General features: G+C 39.8%; 1 pseudogene; it reads left to right on the top strand.

Moving 5' to 3' along the window:
* Positions 1-696: 696 nt before the first annotated feature.
* On the top strand, positions 697-7,107 carry LOC122098748 (annotated as a pseudogene).
* Positions 7,108-27,589: the final 20,482 nt, after the last annotated feature.

Below are 27,589 nucleotides of genomic sequence, written 5' to 3'. Positions count from 1 at the left end.
TTCCATTATTTGTTCAGTATTTGTCTCTCCTTCAGGTCCTCAATTACCAGTTGGCATATTACATTTTATCTAACATTCATGTTATATGGACCAGCATACTTGGCCTTCAGAACTAGTGACTCTACCTGGGTCACTTTCTCCCATCAAAGGGAAATCTTCCTGTTCTAATAAAATATAAAAAGCCACCTAAGCTCCAGATTTCCACATTTCAGGCATCATAACTTTTTATTTTTCCAGTTGTGTGGCTTGAACTCTGGGCCTGGGCACTGTCCCTGAGCTCTTCAGCTCAAGGCCAGCACTCCACCAATTGTGCTACTGTGCCACTTCTGGTTTTCTTGTGGTTAATTGGAAATGAGTATTACAGACTTTCCTGACCAGGCTGGCTTTGAACCATAATCCTCAAATCTCAGCCTCCTTAGTAACTAGGATTACAGGCATGAGACACCAGTGTTCAGCCATCATTTCTTTCTTGCAGGATCATTTCAGGAGGGGATGGAACAGCACAGCACTAAATAAATTCCTCAGCAACTGCAGTGGAGTAAACCAAATGCTCAGACCAAATCACTAACTTTGATATTGCCTTTGCTGTCCAAAAGGATGCTGTTGGGCTTAAGGAAGTGTGTGATTGTGTTCTGGTGCAGGTGGTGTATAGCACATACAATTTGAAGAATCTTCTGGCTTCAACTCATATAGGTGATGGGATTTTCAGATCGACTTCAGAAGGTGGCCCTTAGTGGCCAGTTCTGTGATGAGATACACATACTCTTCCTTCTCCATCACCTGGTAAAACCTGATGTGCCATCCAGCCTTAAAAATGTCCACCTCATTCTCTATCTGATGACTGGAGATCTTTCCCTTCTGAAATATTTTAACTGCCATCTCAGTGTCTGTGAAGTGGTGATGAGCCAGTTTCACTCAGGTACCATGGTCGAGGAGTTTTTTCATCTGGTAATGTTTGATAATCTCCTCCTTCAAGGAGCTTGAGGATGATTCTTTGTATTCTGCCATCCTCCTGCTATGATGGCAGGAGTCTCCCTAAAATTAACTAAATAAAATAATGGAAAACCCAGGAAAAGTCAAAAAGAAATACCAAAATCTAACCAACAAATCCTCCCAACCAAAAAAAAAAAAATCAATCTAGCTTTGATTTAGTCCAGCAGCTCACTAAGCAAGAGCTCCCAGCACTGTAAACTGACAAACCATGGGGCACAGTGCCTTCCTATATACTCTGCATGACCTCTCATAATGGAGTAATCACAACAGGGAAAATGACATCATGGGGGAAATGGACAAAGTAGATTTAGGGCAAGTGAGGTCAGTGAAAAAGTGGACCTATTGCAGCCTCCACTATTGGCATTCTAGCTCTTAGGCCTCAAAGACTGTTGCTAAGTAATCCAGGTGGCCTTGAGTTTTCTATTGTCATTATCATGCCATTTCTGAAACCACTAGGACAGTAGCCAATGTCCTCTGCCCTTCTAGAGGACTCCTGCATCTTATAAATTGCTTTTGTGGAAACACCAGCCAATAGCCTCCATTCTTTTTTTTTTTGGGGGGGGGTCCGGTCGTGGGGTCTGAATTCAGGGCATGGGCACTGTCCCTCAGGTCTTTAGCTCAAGGCTAACGTTCTATCACTTGAGCCACAGAACCACTTCTGGCTTTTTTCTGCCTATGTGGTGCTGAGGAATTGAACCCAGGGCCTCATGCATGTGAGGTAAGCACTCTACCACTGAGCCAACTTCCCAGCCCTAGCCTCTATTCTTGATGGCCACCTTATCCTATGTCTTGTCCCACGAATGACAGGGCACAAAGTCCTCCATCCTTCTTAAGGACAGTTGTGTCTTACAATTTGCTCCTGTAGGGACAATGTCCAGGCTGGCTTTGAGCCAATTCTCACAATTCAGCTTCCTGAGTAGTTAGGATTATAGGCCTGAGCCATCAGTATTTAGCTCATCTGTCACTTTTTGAAGATTTTTTTTTTTTGTTTTAGAAAACTTGGTTTTAGCAATGTCTTTTTCTTTTATCACTTTGTATTTGTTTCCCTTGCTGTCTAATACTTATTCTTTTTCTAATGAGAAATTGCTCATGGTATCATTGAAGATCACTTGTGTGTGAGGAGTTGTGTCTCTGTGCTTTGGGAGGTTTGTTGTCTTTGAGTGTTTAATTAGAATGTGTCTTAGTGTGGACCTGTGGGATTATCCTAATTGACTTTTGTTGAGCTGCTAGATTCCTGCATATAAGGGTTCATACTTTCAATCAAACTTGGGAAGATTTTGGTCAGTATTCATTCAAATACAATGTATTTTTTCTCTCTTGTACATTTTATATATATATATATATATATATATATATTATACATATAAACATTATATACATATTCACATTGTATATGTGAATATACTAATATATACATATATCTCTAGATATTTATATTAAATATATAAATATTTACATTTACATACATATATTTATTTTTACATAGCTTCCATTTTGTGATTGTTTTTGGAAGTCTAGATTGGTACCAGCTACTTTGTCAGAGATAGAGGTAGAAGTTTCCTCTTTATAGCTTGGTGAAAATAAGCATTTCTTGGCAAGGATATTGAAACATATACAATCTAGCCTCCCCACATCACTCTCTCTGATTTACTACCTCTGTCAGGTCTCTAAGCACAGGGCCATTGCTTGTCAGGTTCTTCTACTGTGTGCTGTGATCTTTTCAGTGCCATGTTCAGCTTCAATGGCTACCAGTCCTGAAACTGGAAGAGGAGATTCTCCAAAGTCAGCCTGCATGGGAGTGGTCTTAGCAGATACCCCTATGCCAGGATTGCTGACTGCTGACTGTGGGCTGCCCAAGCACAGCTCTTTTTGGACCCAAGTCAGAGGACTGCAGAGGAGTGTGGGAGTGGTGCCTTGATAGTCGTTGCGCTAGGAGCAAGGCTGGGGACACAGAGCTTCACTGTGACCTGATTTCTGGGGCAAAGGAGGTGCAATGGCAACTTCAGGCTTTTTCCAGAAGACATGGGCACATGGAGGGAGCAGAAGCTAAGCCCAAGAGACTCCTGAGCACATGGTGGGAAATCGAGCTTGGAGGGCCAGGCTGTCCTGGTTGGTAGGGAGGCAGGTTATGAGCCTATATTTGTAGTCTGCCGGCTTCCAAATGAAAAGCTAGACTTGATTGCTGTCCAGAAATATCCCATGCTTGTGTGGGTCAAACTGCCAAGGACCACAATGAAGGAACCTGCTCATGGCTGGCAATGAAATGGTGAAACTGGAGTGTGAAGACATCATAGTGGGCTCTGAGGATTCCCTAACACTGCAGACCAGGGAGGCCAGAACAAAAGGAGATACCAGGCTCTGCTGGCTGGGTAGTAGATAGACAGATGGAAGAAGCCTTGCTGGATGGCTTAGTGGAGTCTGTGCCTACAGGCACATGAAGCTGCCTAGGATCTCCCCAGCAGAAACTTGGGGACAGCAGCTTTCCCAACATGGACAAAGAGTGTGCTGCTGGCTAGAGGCTGTGGTGAATGCTGTTCCTAGAGGGGAAATAGGCCTGCTGCTGGAGGGAGCCAATGCCCCTTCCAAGGCTCCTGGAGTAAGGGGAGCCCTCAGGAATAGGCTCATGGAAAGGCTGGTCTCCCCACACAATGAGAACCTCTCTAGTTGGTTTGATTCTTTGTTTGAGAGTGGGTCACTTCTTCGGAGGCAGTGATATTGAAAGAGGAGTGCCATTACCATTCCTGTTCAACCTTATATGAACCTTGATTCTTACATCTAAGCCTCCTTAGTAGCTAAGATTATGGGTGAGAGCCACCGGTGCCTGACTCCATCAAGGTATTTAAGGCCATGGCTCTTCAGGGAAATAATAGCCCTGTGTTCCTAGGAAGAAAGATGCATGCAGGTAGTAAAGACCTCTGAGCTTCACATCAGAACAGAGAGAGCCCCCATATCACTGGGTGTTGAATTGGTACAATTGTTGGTATGCACATCTGGCTTTTCTGAGACCAGAAGACAGTTCAAACTTGCTAGATAGGCAAAGATCCAGAAAAAGGAAGAATCAGAATGCTGGGTTTAAACCACAATTTCTGTGAAATGAAAGTTCAGACGAGACAAGTGACTTCTGACCGTCCCAATGGTGGCAGTGGAATAAAGGAGAAGCCTTAGTACTCTGCACCCTAGGACATGGTATGCCTGCAGTCAGATGGTAAGGAAGCTAGGAGACCTCCAAGAAGGCGGTGGCATTAAAAGAAAGCCCTAGGATCATTCACCCTGTGACAGATGCAAGAAGCCGCAGGCTTGGACACCATCCTGTTTATCCCAGGCTTATTGCCTTATGTTTAGCCTAGATGTCATAACAGCATTTCTATAGATTCCTGGGACCAGAGACTGAATGACTCAGGAAACTAAGCCCAATTGAAATCTAAAAGGAGGACAACACCAATAATATCAAAGGAATGAAGAGCAGAGGCTTGAAGCTAGGGACCAAGGTAGACCCAGGCACTGGTGGCCCACACCAGCTACTCAGGAGGTGGAGATTTTAGGGTGGAAGTAAAATCCAACCCAGGCATGAAAGTTCATGACATTCTTCTCACTAATTAACCAGGGAAAAAAGCCAGGAGTGGAACTGTGACTCAAGTGGTAGAGCACGAACACTAGTCTTGAACCAAACGGTCAGGCACAAACTCTATCTGACCCTCAGTAGTAAGGACTATATAGGAGATTGAGATTTGAGGATTAAGGTTTGCAGCCATCCAGGGCAAAAAATCCATGAGTCATCTCTAGTAAAAACTGAGGAGTGGAACTGTGGCTCTCCCAATAAAGCACTAGTCTTGAACAAAATCTCCAAACTCAATTCTGACTCTGAGTAGTAAGGATTACTTAGGAGAATGAGATGTGAGGATTAAGTTTTGCATCCAGCCAGGGCAAAAGAATACCTGAGTTATCTCTATAAGGAGCCAGATGTTTACCTACTTCTGTTATTAAACATCTTGCAACGGCTCAGTGACTTTTATCTAGAACTTCTCTGGGATTTTCAGAACTGACTGTTTATTTTCCCTAATTCTGCATTCTGATGCATGTATAATACACAAATAAGGCCTCAGTGTCAGGCTTGACATAACTCTTGCAGACTTGAGTAACATGAAGTGCCAATGAAAGCATTCGAGCTCATTTTCAATGGGGAGACAATTGAAACAGAAGACGCTGACATTTTAATGAACAGTGATATTCTGCAACTTTATAAAACAATTCAATTTCTTTCACATGTGCCCAAATTGGAGGGCTTTTCCAAGAAGATAAAACAGAAAGAATAGGAACCTTTTGGGCAGACTTCTAGGAACAAAAGAACATTTCAATGAGGAGGATATTCTTCAAAACAAAGCCTTCAGGGAAAGCTTGAATAAAGGAAAAAATGTAACAGAAGAGATTAATTTTTTGCAATCCAATTCTAGGTTTATTCAGTACAATATCTTTATTGTACCCGGCAAAGCATAAACACAACCTTACCTAAAATACTACAGTTATAAAACTCAAAATTAATAATAGTATATATACAACACTATATAGTAGATATAGTAGATATACACAATAAAGGCAAAAGAGAGAAAGAGAGGGAGGGAGAGAGAGAGAGAGAGAAAGAGAGAGAAAGAGAAAGAGGAAGGGAGGGAGGAGAAAGGGAAGGAGGGAGGGAGCAATATACATATTGCCAAGGCAAACCTGCAAGAACACCATGAATGGCAGGCAAAATGTGGTGGGGGCAGTCTTTGGTAAACAGACCCATTCACAGCAAGGAACACGGTGTGGTATTCTCTCAGGGTAGAACGGGGCTTAGTCAGGGTCAAGGGCCAGGCCTAACAGGAACAGCAGCTTCATCCCTTTTCCCTGAAAGCCTATGCCTTGGACAAACAAGGGAACCCCTATGTTGCCAGACTATCCCCAGTAATCAGTGGCAAGCCTGGAAGCGCCAAACACTCTAGGAATGGAGAAGGAATGAACTTTCTAGCCAGAAAATTACAGGCCACACATATGAAGAGAGCCTCAAATCCACAAAAATTTGGGAGCCATAACTGGGCTGCAGATGAATTGTCTCAATAAGGGATCCTTTGTTACAGCCACTCGTGGGCTAGTGAAGTGACAAAACTGAGTTGTATTATAAGGGGGGAGCATCAGGTACCTGCTTATCAGGTGGAGATGGAGCTGAATCAGGAGCTGTGGTCCAGGGACTAGAAGCCTTGTCTGGGGAATCCTGGGCTCCAGGGGCATGACCTCCTGGGTGTTGGATTTGTAGGGGACCATGGTCTGGTGTGATGTCTGAGCAGATAAGGGCTGGGGGCTAGGGGGCTGGGGCACTGCTGGAAGCAGATTTGCAGCTGCAGGACTATGCTGGAGCTTCTTGAGAAAGAGCTGGAGCAGCTGCAGGAGCCAAAGCTGGAGGCTGAGCCAGAGCAGGACTCAGGGTCCTGGCTCCTGCTAGAATCACTGCTTCATTCCTGAGTCTTAGCCCTGCTAAGGTCCTTCCTACTTGGCTCCTTAGTGGACATTTTATTTGTAGAGGGATCCTCTGACTTCTTCTCAGAGTGGCCTTGCCTGTATTAGAAGGAACCTTCTTCCTGCCGTCCCCAACTCCTCCCTCTCTCCTTATCCTATGAGGCTGAGGCAGTGCTCAATGGAACAGAATTTTGACCCTATTCCAAGACAATCCCTCATAGCACTATCACACAGCAAGAGTATAGATCTCCTAGAAGTTGAAAAGCTCCACATCTGTGAAGAGAATTGGCATGCAAAAAAAAAGGAGACATTTGAAGGCACAATTGACATGAGTCAAGAATTTCCCTTAGGTAGTGAGTTTTTTAATATTCTAGAAGTGATTGCTCCCTTCAAGCCCTTTATCAACTTTAGAGAATTTGTTCAAAGGAAGATTTCCCCAGGCTTTCCTGTAAACTTAGATAGACCTGGGTTTCCTAGGATCACAGCCACTGTGACTTTCAGGAGTTTTGAGATGATGTAGATGATGGCGTTATCTTTACCATGTCAGATAACTACAAAGAAGACACCCCAACCATTGTCCTGGCCTTTAACATAGTCACCAAGAACAAGAAACACAGAGACTCCTAGAAGTAAATCCAAAAAGAAGGGACAAATGTTTTCAGGGAATTACACATTGAAATGACACATCAGTAATAAGATTGGAAGAAATGGGCCTCTAATATGAATTTTATCAAGTATTCTGATGAGCCATTTCCAGTCTTTTAAAAACCTATACTTTATGTGTAATTGTTTGATCTGCAGCTACCAGTGATATGATTTTTTTTTTGTCTTTTCTTTTTTGGTACTGGGGATCGAACCCAGGACGTTGTACTTGCTAGGCAAGCGCTTTGCCACTGAGGTACATCCCAGCCTGGTATGATTTGTTTTTAAAGATTTTTATACTACTTGTTGAAATATACATGCATATGCTTGTGTGTGTGTGTGTGTGTGTGTGTGTGTGTGTGTGTAATCTACATATCCACATATATTAAATCTCCAGACCATTAATGTAAGTCAAATGTCTTAAGAGATATGAAGCCCTTTAAAACTCATCATCTTACATTCATTGGGAACAAATATTGCTTCAGTTGGTTTTCATAAAATGTAAACATTGAAACATTGTGTATAGTTTAGTAATTGGAATGTTTATTCAATATTATGAAATAGAAGGAATGACATTTTCTGGAGATGAATGAACCAAATAGTACTCATTATATAATAGTATTTATCTGTCACAATTTTAGAGTGTTTATTCACAATCCAGGGAACGAGGTACCTTTTTCAGCCCCTAAGAGCACTCCATTGGGGTGCTATTTGATTTTACCTGAATTCTTTCTACAATTGTAAGTATAACTAATCTTCCTTTCATAGAAACTCTATCTTTTTGCTTTCTACATTAGGTTAAGTATCCCTGTTTATGATTAGATACATTGAGCATGCAGAAGGTTTCCTTCCAAGTCTCAGCACTTCAAATAAATTCTAAATTTTAAATTTGCTTCTTCAAAGGTGCATATATAGTACGTTATTCAAGGAATATGAGTTCATTGATATCAATTTTTTAAAATAACACATATTTTAGGCACCATGGAATATTTAATCTTTTCACTTTTTAAAAACATCTAATTTGCTAAAAATATATTTTACAAATTATAAAGTTCAGAAATGCATATAAGATTAATAGTCCCTGGATTTCCAGGAAGATGGCAGAGGAAAAGCTGTAGGCTAAACAAGTTCTCACATAGAAAGCAGTTTTAGTGTTCCAGTGAACAGTCCTAGGCCAGAAAATCACACCAAGTGTGCCATTACAGAACAGAAAGTTGTGCCAGAGAGGGAAAATCCAGGCTAGGAGACAGATCTGAGCACTGCCTGTACCCACGTCTGCGGCAGCTGCGGTGGCCAGAGCCACCATATCTACAACACAGAGAGCCTGGGACAAAGGTGCCAGATGCAGCAGGCCAGTGGATTCTACTCACCACCAGCAAGAACTGACAAGGAGCAGATATCTTCATCCTGCATATTGCAGACCACAGACAATCTAAGAAGCAATACTCTGGCATGAGTAGAACCCTGACATCCTCACTCCTTCTCAGGGACTAGAGGAGGGAAGGCTGCCCCCCCACCACAGATCTCCATCTTTGATACAGACAAAGGCCAAGCTGAGCAGCTAGTTCCAACTCAGGCCCTATCAATGCTTGATAAGAAAGGTACTCATCATCTTGTCCATGTAAATGTAACCCCTCTGTATGGTATATTTACAATATATATAAATAAATATTTAAATAGAACAAAAGACTCACTTAGCAGGTCACAGGAACCTGACCTGACCTTCCAGGCTCTACTCCACCCAGGGGAAAGTCACCCAGACCAGGAAAAGAAAGCTCCGCCCCTAGAGAAGTGTCTTTTGTCACTGGGTAAACAGAACCAGAGGCTGCCCCTCACTACAGCAGCCTAGTCAATCAACTGAAATTCAGTAAACATAAACCCTGAGAATGGGTCCAGGCTGGGCTCTGTGAGTGTCTCAAAAGCTAGCCCTTCAGGGAAAAGCTATTGTTTGCTGAAAGGCCTTATCACTACCCAGAACCTAGCCTCCTCACAGCATCTCCAAACTAGAGGAAACAGCCATCTCCCTCTTTTGTGATATTCAAAGCAGATCTCCCTCCCACTGAACTAGCCTGAGAGAAGGATCTGGATAATGCAGAGCATTTTTCTTCCTGCTCAAACAAACTGACTTAAGAAACCAATCAATCACAAGAAAGAACAAACATTTGAATCCTTATCTTTGTTCTTTTAGCCTAAAATCAACTTATCTGACCATTTCTGCTTGACTCAGACATATACTAGTTATTGCAAATAGGGGAAACCATGGGACCTGGTTTCTTTGGGCCTGGCTTACTTTACTTAATACAATTTTTTCCAAGTCTTTCCATTTCCTAACAAATAGGGCAATATCATTCTTTCTCATGGAGATATAGAATTCCATTGTGTATATAGCACATTTTCTTGATCCATTCATCTACTGAGGGGCATCTGGGTTGGTTCCATATAATTTGTAGAGGGGAAGGAAAAAACAAATCTTTTACATAGGGATACAGGTAGACCCATTGCAACAATGAGATGTACAAGTCGTTATGTCAAAAACGAACTTTACAACTTTGGAGGGGGGGAAGGAGGATTGGGTGGGGGTGGCGGGGGGAAGATGGGAAGGGATGGGAAGCAGAAACAAAGGAGGAGGCTACCATGATTGATAAGAAATGTACTCAATATCTTGCCCACGTAATTACACCTCTGTACAATATTTTTACAATAAAATAAAATAATAAAAAGGAACCAATCAAGGGCCAGGAAGGTGGCTCAGTGGTAGAGCGCTTGCTTTGCATGCATGAGGTCCTGGGTTCGATTCCCCAGCACCACATAAGCAAAAAGAAAAAAAAAGCCTGAAGTGGCACAGTGGCTCACTGTAGTGTGCTAGCCTTGAGCTAAAGAGCTGAGGGACAGTACACAGGCCCAGAGTTCACACCCCACGACAGGAACCCCCACAAAAAAAAATAAATAAAAGAAACCAATCAAGCCACAGGAAAACCAAACGTTTCAAGCAGACCAAAGACTCCACAAAGAGACTGGTTATGAACACAAGGGAGATACAGGATCTTCCCATGTCCCCCCTCAAAAAAATTAAAAGATCTTTTTCTAATTTTTAATTTTTTAAAAATTGTTTCTTATTAATCTTGTTTTTTCCTCTTATAATTTTTACTTTAGGTGTATATATGTGTGTGTGCTTTTTTTTTTTTTATCTCTATTGACCTTTTGGTGCTTTCTTTATTTATTTTCTTCATTCTTTTCTCTTTCTTTTTTGTGTGACTTAATTGCTTTTCTGTTCATCCGCAGATATATTCCATCGTCGATTATTAGACCTTATCCCCCTTTGTGTACACATTTAATCCAGAAATTTATTATTCAACCTCTTTGGCTTAAATTCTTCAATAGCAGTATTGATAATAGAGACAATAGACATAATAGCAGTATTATCTCTTTATATATAATATTTTAAGAATTTTTGTTTTTCCATTTTTTCTTGTTTTTTTCTTCCCTTTTTTAATCTCTCTCCTAACATTCTGTCCAATTCATTTCCCTCTCTGAGATTAGGAGTTGGTTAAATCACTCTACTTTTACCTCTCCATATCCCTCTAATCCTATTTTTCCTCATATTTCTCCCAAAACCTAATAATTTCTGGTTTGCCAAATTCTTCATTGCTGTTCTTAGCCCATTAATCCATAGTTGTTTGATGTTGAATAGATTGTGTCTGTTGAACTAGATTATATCAACTGGCTTTTGACTGTGCAACTACAGGACTTTGGTTGATGTTTGCATTAAAATAGTCTTCTAGCACACAATTGGTGTTACTTTCATACCAAATGGGCAGAACAAGCCAGAAAAGAACAAGAAAAATGGTAAGTCCGGGTATTTCAACTCCCACTCATGATAATCAGGTGACAGAACAGTTAATGAATAATCCAGTGTACAGTTCCCAAAGAGCTCTACAAACACTTCTGGTAAACATTGTGAATGAAAAGATTAAAGACCTGTAAGGGACTCAGGGAGAGAGAGGAGGTAAACCAAAGATTAATACAGGAATCTCGTGAGTGTGAGGAAGCTACTCAAAGATTGATACAGGAATTGTGTGAGCAGGTTGAGAACAGTCAAAGAGAAATAAAGGAATTGTGTGAGCAGGCTGAGAACAGTCAAAACAAAGACATGAATTGCATGAACAGGCTGAGAACAAAGAGAGACACGGGAATTTTGTGAGCAGGCTTAGAACAGTCAAAGAGATCTACAGGAATTGTGAGAACATGAGGAAGTTAATCAAAGAGTAATACAGGAATTGAGAGAGCAGGATGAGAATACACAAAGATCAGTAGAAGCATTCATGGAATCCATAAACAGAGAGCTGAAAGAAGTCAAGGAGACCACAAAGGGAATGCTGAAGGGAGACCAACAGAAGGAATGGGAGTCCAAGGAAATTATAACCAATCAACTAAGTGATTTGAGAATAAACACTGAACAACAAATTAAGGAAGTAAAAAATTTCATACAAGATCTAAAACAAAGCTCCAACTAAGAATTTGAAGCCATCAAAGACGACGAATTAGAAGGAAAAGAAATAAAAACAAAGTGGAAAGTCTTGACAGTAGGTTAAACCATGCAGAAGATAGAATCCCAATTAATGAAGACATCCTAGATATTATAGAGAAAGAACATACAGCCATCCAAGACAAATCCAAGGAATATTATAGATCAATACAAGATTTAAGAGACACCTAATCTGAGGATAATGAGTGCAGAGGAGCACCTAGAGACAGAAGTTAATGGTCTAGGAAATTTGATTAACAGGATCCTAGAAGAGAACATCCCAAACATGCAGAAAGATAGGCCTATTCAGATACAAGAAGCTTTTCGAACTCCAAATAGACGAGACCAGAACAGGACATCCCACTGTCACATTATAACCCACACAGGATCAATTCACACCAAGGAAAATATCCTTAAAGCTGTTAAGGAGAAAAGATCAATTACCTATAAAGGCAAAACAATTAGAATCATCTCAGATTTCTCAGCAGATTCAATCAAAGCAAGAAGAGCCTGGAATGATGTATGCCATGCCTAAAGACAAACAATTATCAACCAAGAATACTGTACCAAGCTAAACTCTCCTTCATAACCTAAGGTCAAATAAAAATATTCCATAGCAAAGAAAAATTGAAACAATATATCTCCACCAAACCAGCCCTAAAAAAGATTCTTAAAGATGTCCTACACATAGAAAACCAACAAAACCACAATAAAGACCAAGAAACCGCACCCAAACTGAGAATCCAAGAACCATAGGAAGAATTCAGCTCTCGCAGCCACCAAGGTGGATAACATGACAGGAACTCCCAAATACCTCTCAGTCTTATTTCTCAACATTAAGGGAGCTAGCTCTCCAATTATGTGAAATAGACTGTCTAGTTGGATTAAAAAGCAAGATCCTTCTATCTGCTGCCTTCAGGAGACACCGTTCCCATAAAAACAAACACATTTTTAATGTGAAAGGCTGGAACAAAATCTACCAAGCGAACGGACCCCATAAACAGATATCAGATAAAATAGACTTCAAATTAAAATTAGTGAGAAGAGATAAAGAAGGTTGCTAAATACTAATTAGCAGATCTCTACTCCAGGAGGATGTTACAATTCAAAATATCTATTCACCAAACAACGGAGCACAAAATTTATGCAAGAAACACTACTTTCCCTCAAATCTCACATAGATCCAAAGCATTAATTGTTGGGGACTTTAACACACCACTATCTCCACTAGACAGATCAATTTGGCAAAAATTCAAGACAAACCGCAGATCTAAACAACTTCATAGATCAATAGATTTAATAGATATCTACTGAATATTTCACCCAGCAGCATCAAAACACATGTTTTTCTCAACAGCACATGGAACATTTTCCAAAACAGACCACATTTTATTTCACAAAGCCAACTTGTCTTAATTCAGAAACATTGAAGATATACCTTGCATTCTCTCAGACCACAATGGAATAAAATTAGAACCCAACACCAAAAGCCACCTTAGAGAGTCCTGTAATACATAGAGGCTGAATAACACACTGTTGAGTCACCAGTAGGTCATGGAAGAGATTAGAATGGAAAATCAAATGTTCATGATATTCAACAAAAATGAACACACAAATTACCAGCTCCTCTGGGACACGGCAAAGGCAATACTCAGAGGCAAGAATATAGCTCTGAGTTCCTACATCAACAAATTGGAGAGATCAGAAACCAAATATTGAATGAGACATCTGAACATCCTTGAAAAAGAGCAGCAAGATAAACCCCAATCCAGTAGACAGAAAGAAAATTAAAATTATGAAATTAAAGCAGAATTAAACGAATTAGAATCCAAAAAAACATAGAAAGAATTAACAGAGTTGGTTTTTCGAAAAAAAATTTACAAAATTGACAGACCCTTAGAAAATCTTATCAGAAAAAGAAGAGAACATACCCAAATAAATAAAATCAAGGATTAGAATGGAAACATCAACACAGAAACAACCAAGATTCAGAACATTATAAGAAAATACTTCTCAAACCTTTATGCTAATAAGTTTGAGAAATTGGCAGAAATGGACCTTTTCCTAGTAGATATCGACATCCCAAACTAAACCAAGATGAATTAAACCATCTTGACAGGCCCATATCAAGCATTGAAATAGAAACAGCAATAAGAGACCTTCCATCTAAGAAAAACCCAGGACTAGATAGATTTACAGCAGAATTATACAAGGCCTTCAAAGCAGAGCTCACACCAATACTCCTTCAATTCTTCAATGAAATTGAAAGAGATTTCAAAAGTTCACTACCGAACTCATTCTATGAAGCCATCATAACCCAAAACCAGGCAGGGACTCATCAAAGCCAGAGACCTATGGGCCCATTTCTTTGATGAACATTGATGCAAAACTTCTCAATAAAATTTTGGCCAATCGTCTTCAACAATGCATCCAAAAAATCATACACCCCGATCAAACAGGATTCATTTCAGGGATGCAAAGCTGGTTCTATATATGCAAATCAATTAATATAATTCATCACATCAACACATGGTTATCTCAATAGATGTAGAAAAAGCATTTGACATGATCCAACACCCCTTGATGATGAAGGTTCTGGAAAAATTAGGCAACCAGGGAACATTCCTCAATACAATATAGGCTGCATATGACAACCCTACAGCCAGCATTATACTTAATGGTGAAAAACTAACCCCATTTCCTCTAAACTCAGGAATGAGACAAAGATGTCCACTCTGTACACGTCTCTTCAATTTAGTATTAGAATGCCTACCTACAGCAATAAGACAAGATGAAAACATAAAAGGGATCCAAATAGGGAAGGATGAAGTAAAACTCTCCATCTTTGCAGATAACATGATCTTTTATTTAAAGACTCACGGACACCACTCGAAAATACTCAAGCTGATTCAAAACTTTAGCAAAGTAGCAGGGTATTAAATTAACCCTCAAACATCAACAATGAGAAAAGTGTGGCTGAAATCAGAAAAGCAACTCTGTTCATAATAGCCCCACAAAAAATAAAATACCTAGGAATTAACTTTACGAAAGAAGTGAAGGACCTCTATGATGAAATCATTAAAAATCTGAAAAAGGAAATCAAAACAGAACTTAGAAAGTGGCAAAACCTCCCATGCTCATGGATTGGAAGGATCAACATCGTAAAAATGGCAACACTTCCCAAGGATATCTACAATTCAATGCAATACCTATCAATATTCTATCCTCATTCTTCAAGGAAATAGAAGAGGCAATCCAAAAATTCATATGGAACAATAAAAGACCCAGAATAGCAAAAACGATCCTTAACAGAATAAAACAGTGCTGGAGGAATATCAATACCAAATTTTAAACTCTACTACAAAGCCATAGTAATCAAAACAGCTTGGTACTGGCACAAAAACAGACCTCAGGACCAATGGAATAGAATGGAAACCCAGAAATGAACCCATAGACCTAAAGCCATCTACTCTTCGATAAGGGAGCTAAAAACATAGAATGGAAGAAAGAAATCCTCTACAGAAAATAGTGCTGCAAAACTGATTAATCACTTGTAGAAAACTAAAGCTAGAACCTTATATATCTCAATGCACCAGAATCAACTCCAAATGGATTGAAGACCTCAAAGTCAAAGTAGACACTCTGAAAACATTATAAGACAGAATAGGAGAAACACTAGGTCTCCTTGGCCCAGGTCCAAATTTTCTTAATAGGGACCCAGAGACACAACATATCAAAGAAAGGTTGGACAAATGGGATTGCTTGAAGAAGCAGAGCTTCTGCATGGCAAAGAACATAGCTAGCAAGATCAATAGAAATCCCATGGATTGGGAGAAAATTTTCACTAGCCATAAAACAGATGAGGGTCTCATATCAAAAATATACCTGGAACTCAAAAAATTAAATCCCCCAACAACAAATCTTCAAAGAAACAACTGCTCAATAAATAAGTGGGCTAAAGACTTAAAGAGAAATTTCTCTGAAGAGGAAAGAAGGATGGCCAATAGACACTTGAAGAAATGCTCAACCTAGCCATAAAAGAAATGCAAATCAAAACAACATTGATATTCCACCTCACCCCAGTTAGAATGGCTATAATCAAGAACTCTAATAACAACAGTTGCTGGAGGGGATTTGGACAGAAGGGAACCTTACTGCATTGTTGGTGGGAGTGTAAACTTGTTCAACCACTTTGGAAAGTAGTATGGAGGTTACTCAAAAGACTCCACATAGAGCTCCCTTGTGACCCAGTAATCCCACTTTTAGGCATTTACCCAAATGATCACAAACAAGACCATACTAAAGCTTCCAGAACAACTGTTTATTGCAGCCTTATTTACAATAGCTAAAATATGGAACCAACCCAGATGCCCCTCAGTATATGAATGATCAAGAAAACCTGATGTATATAATATATATAGTATATATATTATATAATATATTATATATATATATATAAATAATGGAATTCTATGCCTCCATCAGAAAGAATGACATTGCCCTATTTTTTAAGAATTGGAAAGACTTGGAAAACTATATTAAGTGAAGTAAGCCAGGCCCAAAGAAATATAGATCCCATGTTTTCCTTTATTTGTAATAACTAGTATATGTCTGAGACAAACAGAAAGTGTCAGACAAGTTGATGCTAGGTGAAATGAACCCCAAGATAAGGGTTCAAATGTTTTTTTTTTTTTCCTTGCGATTGTTTCCAACATATTTATAAGATTATTTCTTTGTTGCTTTGTATGTACCTTCCCCAGGCTATAAGCCCTGCTTTCACTCTATTTGATATTGATATAATTTGTGGAGGGGAAGGGAATAAACACACTGTTTAAATAGGATTACAGGTGGACCCATTACAACAATGAGATGTACAAAAAGTTATGTTGAAAAACCAACTTTACAACTTAGGCGAGGTGGGGGGTGAGGGGTGCGGAGGTGGTGGTATAGGGTGTGTGGGGTTGGCAGGGTTGAGAGTGGAATGGATGGTATGGGGAAACAAAGGAGGAGGCAACAATGCTTGATAAGAAATGTACGCACTATCTTGCCTATGCAATTGTAATCCATCCGTATGGTATTTTCACAATACTAATAAAAATGATTAATAGTTCCTATTTTATTCCAGTCCTGTTTGTTTTTGCCAGTCCAGGAGCTTTACCTCAGTGCATTGGCAGTGTTCTTGAGCTTCTATTGCTCAAGGCTAGTGCTCTAACACTTGAGCCACAGCACCACTTCTGGCTTTGATGTAGTACTGAGGAATCAAACCCAGGGCTTTATGCATGTTAGGCAAACACTCTATTACTAAACCACATTCCCAACCCTAGTTTCTATTTTCTTGTCATAGGAAAATATTTATTAACTTTCTTTTCAAATCATGCACTCACTTTTACACATACAAATTTTCATATTTATTAGAAGGTGGTTTGAAGATCCAAGAATGAGATAAATTGGGGGGATTATGTGTAAGAGTTAAACAGTGTCATGTCATATTGAGGAGCTTAGTTCAATGATTTCTTTTGATTTGTAGTAATGAGTGTGTCAAGAATTATTTTCTTAGTGACTAGTAGTTTAACATTGATCTGATGAGAACATGCTAGAACATATTTCCAAAGATGGGAGGTAGTAGATAATGGATATTTTCATTATTTAGTTTCTAGCTATGCACCAGTGGCTCATGCCTGTGAACCTAGGTACTCAGGAGGCTGAAATCTGTGGATTGCTATTTGAAGCCTACACAGGCAGAAAAATCCATGAGATTATTATCTCCACTTAATCTCCCCAAAATTGAGAAGCGGCACTTTGGCTCAAGTGGTAGAGTGCTTGCCTTGAGCAAAAAGGGGCTCAGGGACAGTGACCTGGTGAGAGTTAGGGACCCAGGACTATAAAATAAAATAAAATAAAATAGTTTCTTTGAATCTTTAGTTGGATTACTACACTAGAAGTCATGTGGTTTGAGATAGCTGATCTCAGTATCTAGCTTAAAGTTGGAGAAAAACATCCTCTTTCTATGCCTCATAGCTGAGCAAATGTTGCCACCTCAGGCCATGCACAAGAGTAACAAGGCTCAGGACTCTTGCCCCAAGAGCTCATGTCACTGCCCATGGACAGGGTGATAAGACTCATGTCTCTCACTTTCCAATATCCAGATAACCCTCTAATATGGTATATACGTATAAGTTTACATATATATATATATATATATATGTATATATGTGTGTGTGTGTGTGTATGAATGTATGTATAAACACACACACACACACACACACACACACACACACACACACACACACACACACACAGAAATCCCATTCATCCATCACAGAGTACTATAGACTAAAATTTGTAACTAAATGGAAAGACTGGAAAAGCATTACATTAAGGGAAGTAATCCAGACTCAGAGAACATAGGATGCATAGTTTCCCTTATTTGTGGCAGCTAGGCTGCTCCAATAAATCCAGAAGCCAGTACACCGGATTTGGTGCTAAGGGTTGCAGCTGAATTACCTGAAGCACAGTGGACTCTATGAAGAGGAAAATAGTATGACTTTCATGTTCTCTGAAGAAATGTTTAATGGTCTGACAAGAAAATAAAAACTTCAAAAGTTTTCAGTTGTCAATAATTTAGTAAAGAAGCATGCTCTCATCTGACAGGACCAGACTGAACATAGTCACATACATTTTAGCAACTAAAAATCCAAAGCCTACTGTCAGCACAAATAAACGTGTCTTGTTTAAAATTTTAATCTATTTCTATTTCCTGACTTTCCAGACCAAGAATTATTTTCTTACAAGGGAATACGATAACAAAAACATCCATTTCTGGAAATTTGCATGAGGTTAGTTGTTCTTTCTCAGAAGTTTGACTCAATGAAAACAAACAAGAAACTTAAATGCTGAGGAAAATAAATGTTATTTTTTCATCATACCATAAAAAGAATATAAACTCTGAGCAAGGTAAAATGACACGCAAAAATAAGGTAAATGACAGAAGTTTCAGTGAAGTAAATTTCTTTGTTCACATTGCCATCTTAAATCCTTCACCTCTGTGTTCCTCTAGTACACAGCTGAGAATCTGGCAGTCCTCTCAAGAAGCAGAGCAGAATGGACAGTCTCCACACAGGTAAGATGAGCACAGTGAGTTCAAAGGTACCCAAGGTAGGTGTTTTCAGTATGGGAAGCTGTTGGATTTACTATTCTTTCCTTATATCTTAACCGACACATGTTCATGCCAAGGTCCAGAAATGTAGATGTAAGACTATCAAAGTCAAAGGTGAAAAACAAATAATCAAGCATGAAAGTAAGTTAAATGTTTCAAACATAAATGTGGTAGTGCATGACTGTAATCCCAGAACTCAGGAAACTGAGGCAGGGGCATTTATTCACTTTCAGTCCAGCTAGGCAATAAAGCCAGGTTTTCCCTTATGAGGCTCAGGTATCCTATCATCACTTGCCAAAGAATAACTACTTGCACAAGAATCACCATCTGGGATTTCCATGGCACCCTCTCCACCTTCACATTATTGCCTTTACTAGCTTCTTCTCTATCACTGCCCATTTCCCAGTCAATCAATTGTAATTAATCTCCCTTGTTCTGCTCTTTTACACACAAAGTATTCCTGCCTATTCCAGTGTCATTCTCATTCTTTCTCTGTATTTTAGACAGTGTCCTGTCTTCATCTGAGTGATCATTTCACTGGAACACCATGCTATACTTGTGAGCTCAATGTACTAGATATGGTTGATTCTTTCTTTGGTCATGGAGCTAATTCAATATCCTGTTTGGTAATAGCTGACTTTAGGCAACTATTGGCAAAGTTTCAGAGGTGTTCTGAAATTCTCTCCACACGTGAGCCATGCTTTAGAGTAGGAGGAAGCCTCTGTGCCCACTGTCCTAAGATTTGCTCTTCTTACCACGGTGGACACTTCTGGAAAGGAGGGATACTCTATGTCCCACATCCTTTTCCTCATGGGTCTGATGGTGCCTTCACCGGAGACATGTATCATCCTGTGCTAGAATAATGCTTTAGAAAATGTAAGACAAAACTAATAAAGGAAGCACAAGGAAATTATACATTGTTCAGTGTGAAAATATAAAATTCACAGTGAAGCAAAATTTATGGGGGTCAAACCTCCATTTTCAGAGGCCTTGCAGGTCAAGCCATCATACTAGTTCTTCATGTCTGTGTGTAACATAGTCAGGCTCTTCTTGTGGTCATGTAGGTCCAATTGACCACCAGGAGTCATTGGAAGTCCAGTGTACATTTGTTACATGGGTGGAGGGGTTCTCCTAGAGGACCTTTTGGGCACTGACAGGCCAGGGATGAGGGTGAGCAGCCAAAAAGGAGGCCGCAGTAAAAGTAGGGAAGGCTGCAACAGTGGCTACCGTCGCAGCCTGAAACCTGAAGGGCTACAGCATGGTCACTGCAACCTTTGGAACTCATGCACTCATGGGTAGCTCAATTAGCATGCACAGAGCAGGGAAAAGTGGGGTATCCTGAAGCCAACCTTCAGACAGCTGCGGCGGTGCAAACTGAGGATTGACGCTCAAACATACTGGACTGGACAAGGAGGCTCCAAGGTCACCAGGGGCCTGGGCAGGTCTATTGGTTTTGAAACTCTAGGAAAAGTAACACCCTTTACCCAAAAACTTAGGTAAAGCAAATCTGATCCATCTCAAGGATTGCTTTATGCCTTCCTTTCCTGCTGGGATTCTTTCCATTCATTAGGCTCCAGTTTCACACAGAAGACAAGAACATGAATATGTCAAAGCATAAATCAAGATGCATATTGTCATCTGAATCCCAGACAGACCCTGCATGACATGGATTTAGTTCTAAGTTAAAAATATGCCTGTGCTGCCATACGGGGTCAAGGCTCCCAGGGATCAAGGGTCCTGCCTGCTAAGACACCAGCTGTAGTGGAACAATGTGGAAGCACTGAGGACAACATAGCACGTTGTACTCCCACCTGATATTCAACAAGAAATGGTTGCTAACAAAGTCTCTGAACAGGTTCCAATTGACCCCAATTGCTCTCTTTTTCCTCTGCTGAGATTTTATAAAGCACTAGATCTGTAAGATTCTTTTGTGTGTGTGCCAGTCATAAGGCTTGAACTCAGGTCTTAGGCACCATCACTGAGCTACTGTGCTCTAAGCTAGTGCTCTTCTACTTGTGCCACAGCTCCATTTCCAACTTTTTGGTGGTTAACTGAAAATAAGAATTTTACATACTGCCTAGTTTGGCTTTGATCTGTAATTCTCAGATCTCAGCCTCCTGAGTACCTTGGACTATAAGCATGAGCCATTGACACACAGCATAGATTTGTAGCTCTTAAGGAGTTATTTACTATTACCTTTTCAGAAACATATGACTTTGTTTTTTTAAATCTTATTTTTGTTTCTACTTATTGATTGGATGGTTGCAATATAGGAAATGGAACACAGAATATTGTACATATATGTATCACCTACCTATCTCCATGACCAGAGATAAATGAGCCAAACAGACATAGTGGCATATGTCTATACTCCCAGCAATTTGAGAGGTGGATTTGGGGATGTTCAATGCCAGCCCTGGACAAAATTTAACAAGAGACCTCATTTCAAAAAGAGGTTGAACATGATGGTATATGACTGTTACCCTAGCTATTTGAGAAGCAAGATGATAGAGATTAGAAGTCAGTCAGTGCAAAAATAAAGACCTTATAAGAAAAGAAAATAACTAAAGCAAAGGAAATAAAAAGATAAATAGGCCCACTATTATACTAAAACAACCTATTCAAGACAAAATAGGAAGTTCTGGTTTCTCTCAGTAACAACCCAACACATTTTAAGATCTTCGGTATGAGGTTTTAAGACCTAGATTACATTTGTTACATTCTCATTTATTTTGGTCATTAAAGTCAGTTGGATTAAATAGTATATTTACAACCGAATTTCTATCAATATTTATCTAATTTCTCATTGAATTTCAGATCTCATTGTTTATAATGTGTGGTGTGTGTGTGTGTGTGTGGTGTGTGTGTGTGTGTGTGTGTGTGTGTGTGTGTGTGTGTGTGTGTGTGTGAGTGTGCGTGTGTGTGTGTGTGTGTGTTTCTGGGGATTGAGCCCAGGACCTTCAATTTGCTAGGTTAGTTCTCTACAACTCATCTAACAGGGATTGCAGGTATTCATTACGATATTCAGGATAATTGTCTCATAACAAATCTTCAGTGCTTTCTGGAATCCATACCTAAGCAGTCATCTTCAGGAAGTGTGGGCAGGGATGGTCTATGTGAGACCCTGCTCACCTCACATATCAATGGGAAGGAGGAAGTGATGACATCTGATGATTACCATGGTAGGTAGCATCTTGGTTATTTGTCAGCAATCACTCCCCGAGGTAAACACGTCTCAATTAACCCTCACAGAAACTCTGTGAGACTGAGAATCATATCCCAGTTTGGGAGCTAGAAAACTCAGGCCAAGAGAGGTGAGGTGAGGAGCTACTCTAGGTCAAATAGGATGTGACTAACAGGAAAAAATAAGGCTTCTCTAACAGAGAACTTGAGTGGATTAAAATTAGAATTCTTGGGTCCCCATATCTTGGGGCATTTAATGAAATCTAGAATGTGGGATGCTCAATATGGATTCTGTTTCTGAGTATATGATTCCTGAATTCTCATAGAAGTGGTAATTGTATTTTTTTCTTTTGGTACTCCTGGGGATTGAACTGAGGATTTCCCACTCGCTTAGCTTGCTCACTGCCAGATTGTTTGCTTCCTCTTGAGTCATGCTCCTAACCTTTTCCTTGTTATTTTATGCATGGTGCCTTGAAGATTTTTCTTACGAGGTTAGCTTCAAACTGAAATCCTTCTCCTCTCAGTCTATAGAGGAGCTAGGATTACAGATGTGAGCCATTGGCACCTGCCTCCTGAAACACTAATTTTATGTTTGTAATTAAAAGTAATGATGGTCTGGGCCTTGTTTTAAATCCATCACTAGGTTAATTTAATCTGGAGCATACTATACATATTTTGTTTTATATTTTGAAATCTGTTTTTGAATGATTTCCCCCTTTTAGAGTTCAGATAAATTTTCCGCTACTATGTTTTATTTCCTTTGTCTTTCTTCCATTTTTTTCCTTCCCTTTCCCTTTGCATGTCTCCTCCTCCCTTTCACTCTGGGACCCACCTTCTCTCCCTCTCCCTCTTATTCTCATTCTCTCCCTCCCTCTCTCCTCCTCTCCGTGGAACCCAGGAACTCACACATACTAGACAAATACTCTGACACTGAGCAACACCCACTTCCACCCATAAGTTCAAAAGTTTTAGTTATGCCGAATGCTGGTGACTCAAGTTTCTAATACTTGATGCTCAGGAGACTAAGATCTAAGGGTTGTGGTTCAAACCAGCCTAGGTAAGAAAGTCCATGAGAGTCTTATCTTCAATTAACCAGCAGAAAGCCAGAAATCGAGCTATAGCTCAAAGTGGCACTGCATTAGCCTTGAGCAATAAAGCCCATGGACAGTGCCTAGGTCCTGATTTCAAACACCATGACCCATAAAAAATAAAGATGAATGGATAAAATTATTATTTTCCTTCTTTAACTGCAAGCCTGTACTGTCCCAAAAGGCCCAAGTCTCAGATGATTTCTCCATGACATTGGCTTCTCAACTGAGACAAACCTCATTATCTATTGAATGTTAATTATTAAATTCTACTAAAGTCCATCTCCAGGGTCTATCCTCAAGCCTTCTCTCTTTTCTTATGTTTGATAAATAATTACTCTGATTACATTCTTGTTTTCCTTTTTTGCAGTGCTGGGACTGAGCTATGGCATTGCTTATGCTAAGCAGGGGGGCTCTACACAGAGCTAATATCCCAATCCCCACTCTGATGACTTCAGATATCTCCTTTCAGCAGATGGATCTCTGTGAGGTCCATAATTCCAGACACCATCCACTCTTCCTGGGAGCAATTCAAGTCAGCATATCTGCTGCCATCAACTCAGGCTGTCATGACAACTGCCACAGGAAGGCAGCCTAAAGCATCAGGAACATATCTGTGCTCAGTCCTAAAAGGGTGCAAGGCAAGATCAAGGTGTGCTTTCTTCTTGGTCTCTCTTCTTGGGGTATGGTACCTATCCTGGGTCTTCCCATGGTCCCCTATATGAATGTGTCTGTGTCCATCTATTGTCATTTTCATATAAGAACACCAGATGTGTTAGAAGACAACCCATCCGGATGGTCTCATTTAACTAAATAGTGTGTGTGTGTGTGTGTGTGTGTGTGTGTGTGTGTGTGTGTGTGTGTGTGTATGCGTGCATACACATGGGCTGGTAGTATGGCTTGATCTCAGACTCACAACCCTTGCTTGACTTTTTGCTTAAGGCTCATACTTTACCACTTGAGCCACAGCTGATCTTCTGGTTTTTGCTAATTGGAGATAAAAGTCTCACAGATTAGTGTGGCCTCAAACTTGGATATTAAGATTTCAGCCTTCAGGTCCATAGCTAGGATTACAGACATGAGCCACCAGTGTCCATCTAAATTACTCTTCAAAGACCCTTTTCTGGTGGTTGGGAATATGTTTTAGTGGAAAAGTGCTTACCTAGCATGTGTATCACATAAACAGAAAAAGCATGAGGTGACACTGGGGTTCAAGTAGTAGAGTACTAGATGAGCAAAAGAAGCTCAGGGACAGTGCCCAGGCCCTGAGTTCAAGCCCTTGGACTGGTAAAGAAGAAGACCCTCTTCCCCAATAAAGGCTCATTCAGAGGTATTGATGTTTAGAATCTCAAAATGTGCATTTTGAAAAGGACACAATTTAGTCACGAACAACATCTAACACCACAGCCCTTACATCCATACTTAAAGAGGAACTAGTACTATGTTTTTCTTCTTGGGTCTAATACTTGTTTACCTTGCTCATTTTGCAAAAGATGGCTAGTTTGTCCCACACCATATTTGCAAACCAACTTGTCTGTCCACATGAATTACTAATTAATCTCACAATGATTCTAAAATCTGTTCTATATTAACTTTTGGAGAACTTTCCTAGAACTCCCTACACTTTTTGTATAAAATTTGAATAAAAAACAAAATGGCATTTAAAAATGAGATGAGAAAATACCTTGTTCACTTTTTGTCAATCATGGGGCCAGAATTGAAGGCTTGGGCACTATCCCTGAGAGTATTTTGCTCAAGTCCAGTGATCTACCACTTTGAGCTATAGTGCCACTTCCACTGAATTGTGTGTTTGTGAAAATCTTTAAGACTACTTGAAGCCTTCAATTTGATTTGACCTCATCACTTATATAAACTGTCTAATATGCTAACCAGAACTCTTTCCTGAGTAGCAGTGAGCAGCTAAGTACCCATACCCTCTTTAGTTCAAGCATTTGATTTGATAGCTTCTAAAAGTTTAAAAATCCCACCTCTCCTAAAATGAACCGTATTACATGTGTGTGTAGGGAAGCCCAGTAATACCCCTGCTGTTAGGCTCAGATGAGGTGTTACCCAAGGAAGAGGAGAAGCCTTTCAACAGACAGACTAATGATCTGGAGGAAGATGGCAGAGGAGAAGCTGGAGGCTAAACAAACTCTGGCATAGAAATCGGTTTTAAAAATCCAGTGAGCAGTCATATGCTAGAGAATCACATCAAGTGTGCCATAGGAGTACAGAGAGTTGGCCAGCGAGAAAAAATTCAAGCAGCTTGGTTAAGGAGACAGATCTGAGCACTTGCTGTTCTCCGCAGCTGCGGCTGCTGTGGCTCCTGCAGCGGCCTCCATATCAATAGAGAAAGCCCGGGACACAGACAACAAACACTGTGAACTAGTGGATTCTACTCACCACCGGCAAGAACTGACAAGGAAGACGTGAAGGACTTCTATGATGAAAACTTTAAAAACCTGAAAATGGAATTAAAAACAAAACTTAGGAAGTAGAAACCTCACCCCCAAAAAAATGCTCCTGGATTGGAAGGAACAACATCGTGAAAATGGCAATATTTCCAAAGGCTATGTACAAATTCAATGCGGTATCTATCAATATTCTGACCTCTTTCTTCAATGAAATAGAAAAGGAAATCCAAAAATTCAAATGGAAGAATAAAAGACCCCAAATAGCAAAAATGAGTCTTAACAGAAAGAACATTGCTGGAGGAATATAAATACCACACTTCAAACTCTACTACTAAGCCATAGTAATCAAAATAGCTTGGTACTGGCACAAGAACAGACCTAAGTACCAATGGAATAGAACTGAAAACCCAGAAATGAACCCACAGACTTTCAGCCACGTAATCTTTGATAAGGAAGCTAAATAAATAGAATGGAAGAAAGACAGCCTCTACAGTAAATGGTGCTGGCAAATTTGGTTAATTGCCTGTAGAAAACTAAAGCTAGATTCTTATATATCACACTGCACCATCATCAACTCCATATGGATCAAAGACCTCAAAGTCAAAGCAGGCACTCTGAAAACATTATAGGACGGAATAGGAGAAATACTAGTTTTCCTTAGCACAGCCCAAAATTTTCTTAATAGAGACCCAGAAACACAACAAATCAAAGAAAAGTTGGACAAATGGTATTGCATGAAGAAGCAGAGCTTCTGCATGGCAAAGGACATAGCTAGCAAGATCAATAGAAAGCACATGGACTGGGAGAAGATTTTCACTAGCCATACAACAGATGAGTGTCTCATATCTAAAATATACATGGAACGCAAAAAATTAAATCCCCAAACTACAAATCTTCAAAGAAACAACTGCCTGATAAAAAAGTGGACTAGAGACTTAAAAAGAAACTTCTCTGAAGAGGAAATAAAAATGACCAATAGACACATGAAGAAATGCTCAACCTCCCTACCCATGAAAGAAATGCAAATGAAAACAATACTGAGATTCCACCTCACCCCAGTTAGAATGGCTATGATCAACAACTTTAATAACAACAGATGATGGAAGGGATGTGGCCAGAAGAGATCCCTACTACATTGTTGGTGGGAGTGTAAAATTGTTCCAACATTTTGGAAAGCAGTATGGAAGTTCCCCAAAGACTCCACATAGAGCTCCTCTCTGACCCAGAAATCCCACTTTTGGGCATTTACCCAAATGATCACAAACAAGGCTATCCTAAGGCTACCAGTACAACTATGTTTATTGCAGCATTATTTTCCATACCTAAGCGATAGAACCAACCCAGATACTCCTCAGTAGATGAGAGGATCAAAAAAATGTGTCATATATATACAATTGAATTCTATGACTCCATCACAAAGAATGGCATTGCCTCATTTGTTTGGAAATGGAAAGACTTGGAAACAATTATATTAAGTGAAGTAAGCCAGGTCCAAAGGAACACAGGTCCCACGGTTTCCCGTATTTGCAATAACTAGTATATGTTTGGGACAAGCAGAAAAAGTCAAAAGCTATGTACACATGACCATACAAGATGAGACATAAATATCCTCTTTCTTGCTTGCTATTGTTTCTAAAGTATTTATAATGTACCATGTGATTTTTTTTGTTTCTTTTTATGTTCCTTCCCAGGGTCTAACCCCTGTTTTTACAGTATTTGATGTCAGTTTCCTGCATCTTGTATATACACTTCTCTAATGCAGGGAGTGGAATGGAAAAAACAAAATGCTTAAATAAGCATACAGGTTGATCCATTGTAACAATGAGATGAACTTTACAACTTCAGTGGCAGAGGGTGGGCATGGGGGGTTTGGGCAGTGTAGTTGTAGAGGTGTGAGGGAAGGAATGGTAAGGGAAAAACAAAGGATGAGGCAAAAATGCTCGATAGGAAATGTACTCATTATCTTGATCATGTAATTCTAACCCCTTTGTACAGTATTCTTACAATAAAAATGTTCAAAAAAGAAATGTTCTCATAACATTATTTATTAACTGTATCTCCTCTGTACATTATCTTGATGGTAAAATTAAATTTAAGAAAA

This window comes from Dipodomys spectabilis, unplaced genomic scaffold, assembly GCF_019054845.1.
Source record: "Dipodomys spectabilis isolate Male_0828 unplaced genomic scaffold, ASM1905484v1 ptg000491l, whole genome shotgun sequence".
NCBI lineage: Eukaryota > Metazoa > Chordata > Mammalia > Rodentia > Heteromyidae > Dipodomys > Dipodomys spectabilis.
Note: the sequence above shows the minus strand (reverse complement) of the source record. Positions and strands in the feature narration are given on the sequence as shown.